The sequence below is a fragment of the Zonotrichia albicollis genome, chromosome 1 (assembly GCF_047830755.1).
Source record: "Zonotrichia albicollis isolate bZonAlb1 chromosome 1, bZonAlb1.hap1, whole genome shotgun sequence".
Classification (NCBI taxonomy): domain Eukaryota; kingdom Metazoa; phylum Chordata; class Aves; order Passeriformes; family Passerellidae; genus Zonotrichia; species Zonotrichia albicollis.
Window position 1 is genome coordinate 123,023,603 of NC_133819.1, and position 11,856 is coordinate 123,035,458.

Here is an 11,856-nt window from a genome sequence, read left to right on the forward strand (position 1 = left end):
AAACTGAGGCAGAAACAGCTTCATCTTGCACATTTCTTTCATCATGAAACCATATCTATTCCCTAGCTTCCAATATGATGTTGATCCAATTTAGTACAAAAAGCATGCAAGTCTCCAAATCAATGACCACATTACCATTATCACAGAATCACATTATGTGGGAGTACATATTATTTATATCTGTCACTGAGCCAATCCTTCTTTAACAACTCACTTTAAAAATGTTTCATGCAAATTTGAAAAGTATAAAAAACAAACCAGACAAACAAGGCAGCTAATTATGGAATCACAGACTAAACCTAAAGATTTTCTCCATCAACAAAATGGCCAAACATGCGGACTTTTGCTGCTATTTAATTATGGTGTGTTAACAACAGGGCAAGAACCAAAGTCTTACCCTGCAATCAAGATTGGATTTATACAACTTGTAATACATAGAATGTCCCAGAGTAAATATAATAAACAAACATATAGGACGTAGTAAATTACTTAAACCACTACAGCAAAAGTCAAGTAACTAATATGAAAAATCAGTGAACTAAAAAGCCATTTACATTCACAGTACCTGTCACACCAGCACAGTCACCCACATTGTATGGCACAGCTGTACAGTGAGATATGAGGACTGAGATAAGGATTAAAGGCATCTATAATTCAGGTTTACAAATATAAGCAAGGTGTCTGAATTGTCACTTTGTTTACTCAATTGTCATTGAGTAAAAGGAAATACAGCATGGGAGTACCATGGTTTACCAGAGGGTACTGGGCTTGCATGGCCAAGCTTTGGCAGCAGGGGGTTACAGGGGTGGCTCCAGTGACAACCTGCCAGAAGCTTCCTCTGTCCAGCAGAGCCAACCCCTGACAGCCCCAAAGATGGACATGCTGCTGGTCAAGGCTGGGCCAATTAGAAATGGTGGTAATGCCTCCAACATACTTCAGAATAATAAAAAAAAACCCTTGCACAGTTATAATTGTGGGCAGAGAAGAGCAAGGTGGGAATGTGTGAGAGGAACAAGTGTGCAGATACCAAGGTCAGTGCAGAAGAAGGAGCAGGAGGTGCTCCAGGCATCAGAGCTGGGATCCCTCTGCAGCCCATGGTGAGACAATGGTGAAGAAGCTGTGCCCCTGCAGCCCATGGGAGACCTGTGGAGAGAGGGGCCCTGCTCCTATACTGGAGCAGCCTGGCCTTGAAGGACTGCACCCCATGGAAGAGTCACCCATGCTGCAGCAGCTTGGGCATGGTTGCCTGTGGGATGGAGTCATGGTGGAGAGGTTAATGGAGAACTATGTCCTGTGGGCAGGGCCCCATGGTGCAGCAGGGGAAGGACTCCTCTCCCAGGAGAAAAAGCAGGTGATGAACTGACTGTAATGCCCATTCCCTGTCTCCCTGTGCTGCTGGAGGAGAGTGTAGAGCTGGGAAAGAGGGAGAGGTAGCAAGAAGGTATTTTTAAGGTTTTATTTCACTTCTCATTTCTCATTATCCTGCTTTGATCTTGTTAGCAGCAAATTCAATTAACATCTCTAATTTGAGCCTGTTTTGCCCATGATGGTATTTAGTGAGTGATCTCTCCTGGTCCTTATCTCAACTCATAAACTTTTCATTATACTTTCTCTCCCCTGTCCAGCTGTGGAGGAGAGTGAGAGAGTGGCTTTGATGGCTGCCTGATATCCAGCCAGGGTGAACCCACTACAGTCTTTTAAAGACCCAATACACAATGTCAGCTGAGATGTCCTGAGACACCACATTTGGGTACCTGCCTATTCCATCAGCTGCTGCTTCAGGTAATAGACATTCTCTCTGAAGACTCATGCCACATCTGAGACTGCATGTGGCAGGCAGTTCAGAGAAACCCTGACATGAAGAGGCAATGAAATGGCAATAATGTGTGTGTTCAAAGAAATGTATTACACCAGTCAGTACAGCCAGCAGACCCAGGGAGTTATTCAAGGTGATCAACAAGTAGGCCTCTAATTTAGGATTAGCTAACCACACAGCTGAGTGGCAGGTGAGAAGCAGACAGGCTAACTTAGTGTCTCAATCTGCACAAGATGCCAAAATACAAGCAACTGAATCCTACCCAAAGTCTACTGCCAAACTTGTCTTCAACAAGTAAGTGATCACGGATGTTACTAAAACTAACAGACGCAATTACAGAAGTAAATAAGCCCCTTTGCAGAGACAAGTCTTTCTGTAAAGAATGATGGAAAATGCAGGGGTTAGGGCACTGACTGCAATTGTGCACATTAGCATGAGCAAAAGTATAAAAACTTGTAACAAGAAACTTAACAGAAAGTGGAGCATACTGACAGGCAGGAATGCAACTCTTCCCTTGCTTCCCTGGCAACAGCAAGGCTGACATGAAAAAGCTGGGAAAGGAGCAACTCAGGCCACAGTGCATCTTACTGTGTGCAGCAAAACTAATGACCCCAGACTGTACATGTGGCTCATTTTCTTTTCTAACAGAGAAATCAGTCAGGTCCTGTGTATACTAGTCTTGCCACTCAAAGACTCAAGGAGAAATTTCATAGACAGACATCCTAACAGAGACCCTAAGTAGAGAAATTATTAATATAAATCTGAAAATTGATGGGAAAAAGGATTGCTAATTTGTATTAAAATGGTAAGGGACATAATTAGATTACCAACTTGAAGATTTCAATGCTAGAAGAAAATGAAAATATAAAGAAAGCCAATCTGTTGCATCAGAAACTGTTTGGCATCTCAAAACATTTCAACCTGTTTATAACCCAAAGCCCAAGGGGGAAAATCAGTCTGGTTTATATGAATGTTTGCTGCGTTAAGATAATCTCATCAGAAAGTCTCTCTCAATTTATTATTCCTGTCCAGAAAACAGAGAAGATGGCATAAAAGCCATGGAAATTTCCAACAGGCAGTACAAGCTAACCCAGTTCTCACAGTGCCACAAATTTTAAGCTCAGAAAAGACTCTGAACCATCCAGACAGAATATTGGTTCAGGCACAGCCATCAGTTTGACCCAGCCAAGATACCCTGAATTACTACAGAGAAGAAAATGTGAAACTCCTTCATGAAACAGCAAGGTGATCATCAGAGCACTCTTTGTGGGAGGCCTTTCTCATCCAAAACTCATCATGGTTTGAGGTAGATCCCAAAACCTAGTTTGCAGGTGGCTATAATGCCTTAGAGATCAGAGGCAGGACACACACCCTGCCCAACACTAGAGGTAATATCCTCTTTGTATTTGCTTACTGCACCTGAGAGCAGACACTAACCCACAAGAGCTGACTGCCCAGTACTGTAACTCTTCAGCTCTCTCCTCTACCATGACTCTAAACCACTTATGGCATCTTGAAAACTGGAAGCTTGTATTTCCCCAGACACTCTGTGATAAACAGTCATATCTATAACAGTTTTTAAAAGATGAAGGGGTCATCATACCATCTTACTCCAGATACAGGTAACTCACATTCACCTTATGCTAAACAAAAATGAGTTAGTCAGTTTTCCTGAAGAAAAATAGCTGAATAGAAGGGAAGCCTAAACTGCTAGTTTAACAATCAATCATCAGCTTAAAAGTGGAGAAGAGGATTAAGTAAATGAAAAAACATGACTCAAACTTGACACTCTGAGGCTACAGACTTGTTTGCATCAAAGCTGTAATTGGTTCCTTATTTGTGATGTTGGAGTCTAATCTGAGGTTCTTCCAAGAAACTAGCTTCTGATTTAATTAGTATTTTGAAATTTCTCTCCTATATATTTCTAAAAGCTGCACTTTTTTCTCAATTTGTGCTAACAAGTAGTAGTTACATTCCTAAAATCTCCAGTAAGCTTTGACTGATTTTAAATTACAACATACTCTCACTTTAAGTAAAACGTCCCTCCAACTGCTACTTTGTTCTGAAGCAGGAAAAAATTACTTCTTGACTTCAATCAACTAGAAATTGCATTTTATTAATAGAATTCAGAAAATCATCTCAGTTTTCCTTCACTACCTGTGACAAACTACTTCTAATATAATTTGAAGTAGCAAATTTGGTGAAGTAGCAGAACTATGCCTTTTTCTTTGAAATGAAGTTACAGCTTCTGCCACCAAACCTCCTCACACTGCAGTCAGCTGTCTATAATGAACAGCTACAAGCTCCTCAGAGAAAGTGGTTTCAGTGGACTAAGCAACAGGTGTTGCACTCTGTTGTTAGAAGCAGATAAAATTCTGCTTTGTGTGCCTTTTTTGTTCTCCATTAGTGTATTTAAACAAAATCACTGTATTTGACAGCTGAAGTGATGAATGCCCACATTGAAGTCTCATACAGTTTCCAAGAAGTTCCAGCTCCCAGAAACAGCTGGGGTCAAATTGCCACCTTCTGTTCCTGAAACATTCCTGGAGTTCTCCCTTCCCTCAACTTTTCCATAGACAGTTTCTAATTGCTTGGCTATAAGACAATGTGGACATACAGTTCATACAGAGACTGGCTCCCTGCTCACTGGGGACAGGAGTGGGACTCTGCTCCCAGGCACAGAGTACCTGTGAGATCAGGGGTCCTGCACCAGTTTGACAGAGCTCCCTTCCTATTTCAAGTGCAGCTCTCCTCAGTCAATGAATTAAGGTGAAATAATTCCTGAGTATTGGATTGGGCCTACCAAATCTCTGACTGAAGATAAGCACAAAATCTAAGTTTTCAGCTGGAGAAAATAAGGTTTAAAGATGCTGTGTCTGGGGGCAAGGTCACGATCAATGCTAAACATTATCTGAACATGAAAAACCTGCCACAAATTCAGCTGCAGCACAGAGGCTACATACAACTGGCAGGATAGAAAAATGTTATTTCTGGAGTTGAATCAGCAAGGATGATACTAAAATAACAACAAACAACAGAAAGGAAGAGTGCTGGTTAAAATATTTTTTTTTTTCAAATTGAGCACACTGTGAGGGCACAGAACCAGCATAACAAAACCAGGCCTTTCCCTCCAACTTATGTACTAGTGTTTAGGAACACTAAGTAGGATACATCATAAAATAGCAAATAAGAGACCTTCGTCTAAAGAGCTGATGATTCAGAATAACTTGTTTTCCCAGACCAAAGGAAGTTATAAATGTAACTACTACAGGGAAAAAATGTAAACAAACTGAATTAAAATTTGGAATTGTCTCAAGTATTTTTACCCAGATAAAGTCAGAAATAAAACAAAGGATAAGACTGGCTTAGAGTGCAAGCTGATGCACTGATAACATGAAATGATTCAAAATAATAAGAAAGAGTACCTGGAACTGAGCAAAAGCAAAAAAAGAAGATTGCATTTATTAGGAATGGGAATGCTGTAACATCATAGACTCACGACCACCTAGAGGATGGATGGGTGGATCATTCTCTGAGCTGCTCTTCAAAGGAATGTCTTTCTTACCACTTACTGTACTTTCAGGACTCCAGGGCCATTAGACTCAGCAGGGTAAAGCTAGCTTTTGTGTCTCTGGAACCACCCTAAAGTAGCTTGAACAGACTTGAAAAGAACAAACTTGCTTTGAACTTGCAGAGAGCTAACACTTCTGTTCCCCTTCAAATCAAAATCAAATTAAAAAAGAGTACTTCAAAAGGGAAACAAGTCCCCATTTTCTAGGATGTCCAAAAGAACTTGTGCTATTTAGGCTACAAACATATGCCTAATACAGTCTAACCCCTGCAAAAAGTGATGTTCCTAGTTAATGAAGGGTTGTGCTCCTAGCCCAAGGGTCAACCAAAGTCTGTCTAAGTTGCAATGACACACAGCAGAAGCTTAGGTAAAGGTGCTGACCCCAGAGGTGAGGAGCAGATCTGCAATCCAGCACAACAGCAAAGACATCACATTCAAAAACAGAGCAGGCCCTGGAAATAGAACTGCCTCAGCTAACCCTGTTCACCTGCAGGGCTCTGTCCTGTCCCATCCTGGGGATATATCAGGTATATTTGTCTGACAGTACCCATGTCTCCCATGCTCCTGTCAGCTATGAGACACCTGAGCAGAGGTAAACAGTACCAGTATTTGCAATGACAGCAAATAAAACCACTTCCTTCTGGTGTCAATGTCAAAATTCCTAGTGAGTACAGGGTTGGCTTAAAAACCTTGAAAAGATTCCAGTTACTACTGTGTCCAAGAAGAGAAACAATTTCAAATCCAGGATGGGCAAGTTGATGTTTACATTTCTTTTAAAATACTTTAAATACATTTAATAACTTAAGTTTCACCAGCTACAGTAGCTGCTTGCCCTCATATCTACTGTAACCTGTGAATGCAACAAAGTATCGAGAGGCTCAGACAGCAGTGAAATTTGAGGCAAATCTCAAGAGAAGGATAAAAGTTTTCCTGTCACCTGAATGCTACCCTGTGAAGAGAAAAGGCCTCCAAAGCCACCTCCTCTGGTGAACTGCCACTGACAGAAATTTGTGGAATGGTCAGTTTCAGAAGAACCTTGTAATGTAACAGCTGAAGAATTTAATTAAATATTAAATTCTTCTCATGGGACTTGGCAAATACTTAGGGTTGCCTGGAGGTCCAGATCCAGAACATCCTCATGAACGGCAACTTCACCAAGCCAGTGGAAAACTGATCCAGTCCTGGCATCTTCAGCCAGTTTGCACTTGCTTAAGGCTCTAAGTAATAAAAACTGGCCTGTTGAAAAGGGGTGAAGAAAAGATGATGTGGGCCACTCTCCCTTCTGAAGAGGTCAAACCCCATACCTAACACAGTGGATTCAGCTAAGAGAGAATATTGAGAGCTGGCTCTGAAAAAACAGAGAGCTTTAACTGACTCCTGATCCAGGACAAGTTTCTCATTCCTTTTCACAAAGATGAGACAGCTCTAGCTGCCATGCACAAGCTGGACACACATTTAATACAAGACTAGTAAGTGTCTTGCACTGAATTCTCAGAGGGTCAGAAGGGTTTTCAAGAAAATCCCTCTGGAATCATTCATTACAATTCCCAGACTCTAACCAGGTACAAAAGCAATGTCTCTTGGGTATATACTCTTGAGCAAAATGCCCTCTTGAATGGACATTGCCTTCACAGATGAAACACTATTCAGAGCAGGCAGATTTAAACACTATTATACACAAGCCTGAAACAAAAAGCAGAGAAAATACTTTCCACAGCCTGGAAAGAAAAAAGCAACATCGTATCCAGGACTGAAGAAGGACCCGCAGAAGGGGAAAAAAGTAAAACAAACATACAAACTGACAGTTAACATGAAATTTTAGATTGCTTCTTGATCTTGTCTAACAAAGCCAAAGCTACTACAGAGTGTTAATTCATTATTATCTTGTTTTAATCAGAACAACTGGGTATGGTTCTAAGTGATAAAACATTGCCCTCTACCAGGCCTACTTTTCCACCTTGGGAACAACATTATCTTGATTTCATCCTTTAAAATGTATCAGTTGCATGGATGCGTTGTCTAGGTGACATGGAAAAAGTTCTCTAACACTTGCAGACAGTTACTTATCCAGAATCAATTCCAGTTACTGATATCAATCTGCACATTTAGTATGCTGATGTTTCCTTATATTCATTTAACACTGCTTTTTTAAACTGGGGTCATTGTAGGAGAAACTGGAAAGCACGAATACCTAACAAGTGCAAAAAATAAGCAGTAACAATAAAAATTAGCTTACACATCTCTTTTCTTGATCCAACAGGTGACTATTTTCATTGCAAGAAACTTTTCAAGAAAATCTGGTCTCCTACACTCAAAACCATTTCCTTTAGCCTGGAGGAAAGCTGGCAAGCAGTGAAACTGGAAGTGGAACCTTTGTGATCCTTTGGAAGTTTTCAGAAGATGAAACTGTAAACATACCCTTCAAGTGAGCATGTGCTACTATGGTAAAAATCTTAGTAAGCTAACTTCTCCCAGAATCTAAGGATAGGAGGTTAACCTATACTTGATATAATAATTGGCTGCCGGTTATAACCAGGTTTGGGACACCAAGAGGGATCTGAGCTCAAAGCTTGTGTTCTAATCAGTCTAAAAAGTGTCCCCTCCCATCATTTTAATGGCGACTAAATCAAAAGATTATGGGGATAGAGAAGCATAGTGAAGTCACAATATTAGTAATTAAAAATGAAAAAAGTGCTATTTACTAGGAAAAATTTAAATTTCATAACTTGATTTTATTTGGTTAAATAGAAACAAACTTGTAACATTCTAGTGACCTACTGTATAGATGTATAGTTGACTAAAGCAAATGCAAAGATGGAGTATGACACAGTACGACATATTTCATTAATGGGAAACACTTCAAAAACTACCAGTTTAACAAAAAAGACCCACAAAACAAAACCAAAACCACAAAACACTTGCTCTTCAGATGAAGTATGAACAATCTTTAACAGTTACAGAACATAGATGCAACTTTAGTGTTACACTACCACAGATGGCTTTTCAAAATTCATTTTCACATTAGGAGTTGTGACAAGCAATTTTTTCATTCTAAATATTTTTCCAGAACAATGCCTGAGAAGACATCTCTCAAATTCTTGCTGAACTCTTGATCCTTTAATGGAAACACACTTTGGATAACGGCAATTGTGACTCAGTGCTGACAATGAGCAGACCCTTTAAATGCAGAGCCCATGACTTTATATATATATATATATATATATATATATATAAATTATATATAAATTATATATGTGTGTTAACTACACTACACACAGATTCCATTTCCTCTCTTCACAGAGTTTGTCATGCACTCCCACCAATTCCATTCCTCCTCATTTACTATCCTTTCCCTCCTGAACAGAACTTCCAGCCCAGTTCCCTGATCTGCCTCCACAGGACCCCTGCCTTGTGCTCTTTATGACCCTCAACCAAATGGAAACCCCTGTCTTTCTTTCTTTTCTTCTTTTCAGAGGAGAGAGAATTCAAGAACTATTGTGATAAATACAGGCTATGTGTGATCCAAAGATTAGAAACACAAAACAGTAAGTTCTGGCAAAAGACAGACGTCTTTTATTATAGATTTTGTGGCTGGTGATAGGAAATAATTGTAAGCAGTGGAAGGAAAAGTGAAGCTCTGGTGGCTCATTAACATTAGTTATGTTGTTTCAGTTGTCCTGAAAAAATGCAGTGTTAGGTCTCCCCCAGCACATCAGTGATACATGCATGAGGAAACAGATACTTTGCACCCCAATCAGAAAAAACCTCTGCCCATATCTATCATATATATGCCAAAAAAAGGGCACTCAAACCCACACACCTCCTTTATAAGACCAGCTCTCCAATGGAGTAACACCATAAGAAGATGTGTTTTGGGGTGAAGGACTGGACACAATTGATGGGAGTTTTTCAGTGTTTTCAAAGACTAACAAATCAATAGCCATGGATTTTGGGCAGGCCAAAACAAACTGTCTAGATAGAGCATGACAGGTGCACCTTTCCTAATGGCTAGGGACCCAATCTTGGAATAGGAGGATCTGCTTCACTATGGCTTGTTGCCTAACCTTCCCAAGGTCATTTGTCATGACACTTTACAGATAAAACACATAGTATTCGATTCACTTCCCACATTCACACCAGTGTAAACCAGAGTTAGAATGACGTTTATAAAGCCACGGAGGAAAATCAAACCTTTGCCCCCAGAGAAGAGGCTGATGGTGTTAAATTCTTATTTAAACTTGGTCCAGCCATTAAAACACCTCTGACCAGGTTTTTCTGCAAGTAAAATTACAAAGTTTCTTTACAATTTACTATCTTAAATCAGAATTTAAGATTAGTCAAATTTATTATTATTTTGATGTAATTCTTGGGGAACAAGGTAGATTGAGCTGGCAAAAAGATACATAAAGACTTTGGCCTCCAAGCTGAGCAGCCTGAGCAGAACCCAAACTGAGTAACATGGCTGAAAAGTTGTCTGCAAAGAAAAGGAAATCCGAACTGTCCTTTCCCCTCAAAAACTACAAACAAGCAGGCAGCCTCAATCCTGTTCCTAGCTGGCAGCAATAGGAATCTTCACAAAGACTGGCAGGAGTAGAAATCTCTCTCTCTGAGTTTTTTTAGGTCAAAGCTAAGGTTCAGCAGCTGGAAATCAGTACTGAAAATCTTACACTGCTGCTGACTTTCTAGAAAAAAAAAGAGATTTCATTCAGAAATCTGACAGTCTGGCACTGTTTATATAAGCAGCAATGTCACAACAAAGCCTATACAAAACCTCCTTAGAGTTAGAAAATGGCTTAAATGCATTTGTATTACTTCACTGGTGTAGACTGCTAACCTGGAATTACCACATAACCCAGGAAGACCTTACTCCTGTGCAGCTCGCTTCCACTGGTCAGCACAAGTGTGATACACCACTGTATGCTCCCGGACAGAAGCACAGCTCAACCACTCCAAGCTAAGGCAGAGCAAACAGCCTTCCTTGTGCCTTGCTACACTGCAGCTACTCATACACATCCCTCAGTACTGTTCAAGGCAGTATTGCATGCAAGGAGAGGGGCTACAACAGCAGCACTTGATCTACTCTTTTGTACAGCATAAACTTTTTTTTAGTACCATGGTAGCTGCACAGGGAGCATTCCAAACACGGCTTGAGAAGCTTACGTCTTGGTATTCACAGAAACAGCTTGCTGGCCGTAAGGCAACACCAGCCAGATACACTGCAGGGAGATTTTTGCTTGGGTATCACTGACTTGTCAGGTGGGACCCTGAGCACTACAAGGCAAACAGCTTTGCTGCAGGACTCACCCTCACAGATAAGCCCAGGCAGCCCACACTTCTCCAGGAGGGCATGGCTGTGACTTCCAGGCCTGGCTGTAATCAAGATGAACTTTTTCCCACCAGACACCTGAACACTGGGAACGTGCCACCCAGCCCATGAGAAGCCTGGACTAGGCAACTCCCCAGCAATGTGTCTCTGGGTCCCACCTCAACGACGGCCCCCAAACCCTCGTGCTGGGCGAGGGCCGGTAAACGGCTCTGCCCATCGCTGGAAGAGATGCCGACATCCATTTTGGGAGTGGGAGAGCCCAGCACCGATGGCAAAGTTTGGGGCTCTGTCCGAAGTTTGGGGGCAGCGCAGGACGTGCACAGAGAGGGCTGACTAGCACACACGTACAGACACACGGCGGCTCAGTTGCGAGGTCCGCGCCGCTGACCGACCGAGCAGCGCCGGGCGCCCCTCGCCCCGCCGGCGGCGGAGCGGCCACCGTGCGCCCCCGAGGCCGCGCACCGCGACAGGCCCGGCCGGGACACAGGACGAGGAGCAAGTTCGGTCGCACAGAACTCCTTCCCGAGGACTGGGACAGGGCAGGCCCGGCGTGGTCCCCGCCGAGCTCGGCCCCGCCGCACGGCCCGGCCGCGGCCCGGCCTTGGCGCAGCGACGGCCGTCGGCAGCCGGATCCGTGTACGGGAGCTGGGCAGGGGATCCAGAGGGGACTTCCCCGGCCCCCGGGGGTGGCAGCGCTGCCCACCTGCGCCCCTGCCCGCCTCCTGTGCCCCTCGTCGGGCGGGCGGCTGGCGGCGGACGGGTCCCCGGGTGTGGATGGCGGGGTCGGCGCCGCCGCCCCCCGCCGGAGCGGAGCGGAGCGGGCCGGCGGCGCCGTGGCGCAGGAGCGCCCGCACGGCCCCGGGGAGGCGGGGGGCGCCGGCGGAGCCCTCGCCCGGGAGCCGCCGCGGCGACGGGAGGAACGGGAAGCCAGGACGGAGACTAGGACATCGAGGCTGAAGCCGCCCCCTTCCCTCCCTCCCGGTTACCTGCTTCCCGGGGACACTTTGGAGACGCCTCCAACATCGGCAAACACTAAAGAGAACTGACCCCGCCGCCGCGGCGGCCGCCGCCGGCCCCAACCACTACGCCCCCCCCCCCCCGCCCTCCCGCCGGCGCCGCCGCCCCGCCCCGCCGCCCCCGCGC

General features: G+C 43.7%; 1 protein-coding gene across 4 annotated transcripts in view; it reads right to left on the reverse strand.

Moving 5' to 3' along the window:
- STAU2 (staufen double-stranded RNA binding protein 2) overlaps positions 1-11,856 on the reverse strand; it is a 171,307-nt gene extending 159,451 nt beyond the window's left edge. For all 4 annotated transcript variants that reach the window (XM_074552514.1, XM_074552499.1, XM_074552506.1 and 1 more), the window contains exon 1: positions 11,700-11,856. The gene's annotated coding sequence lies outside the window, so the exon portion shown is untranslated. The remainder of the gene's footprint in view (positions 1-11,699) is intronic.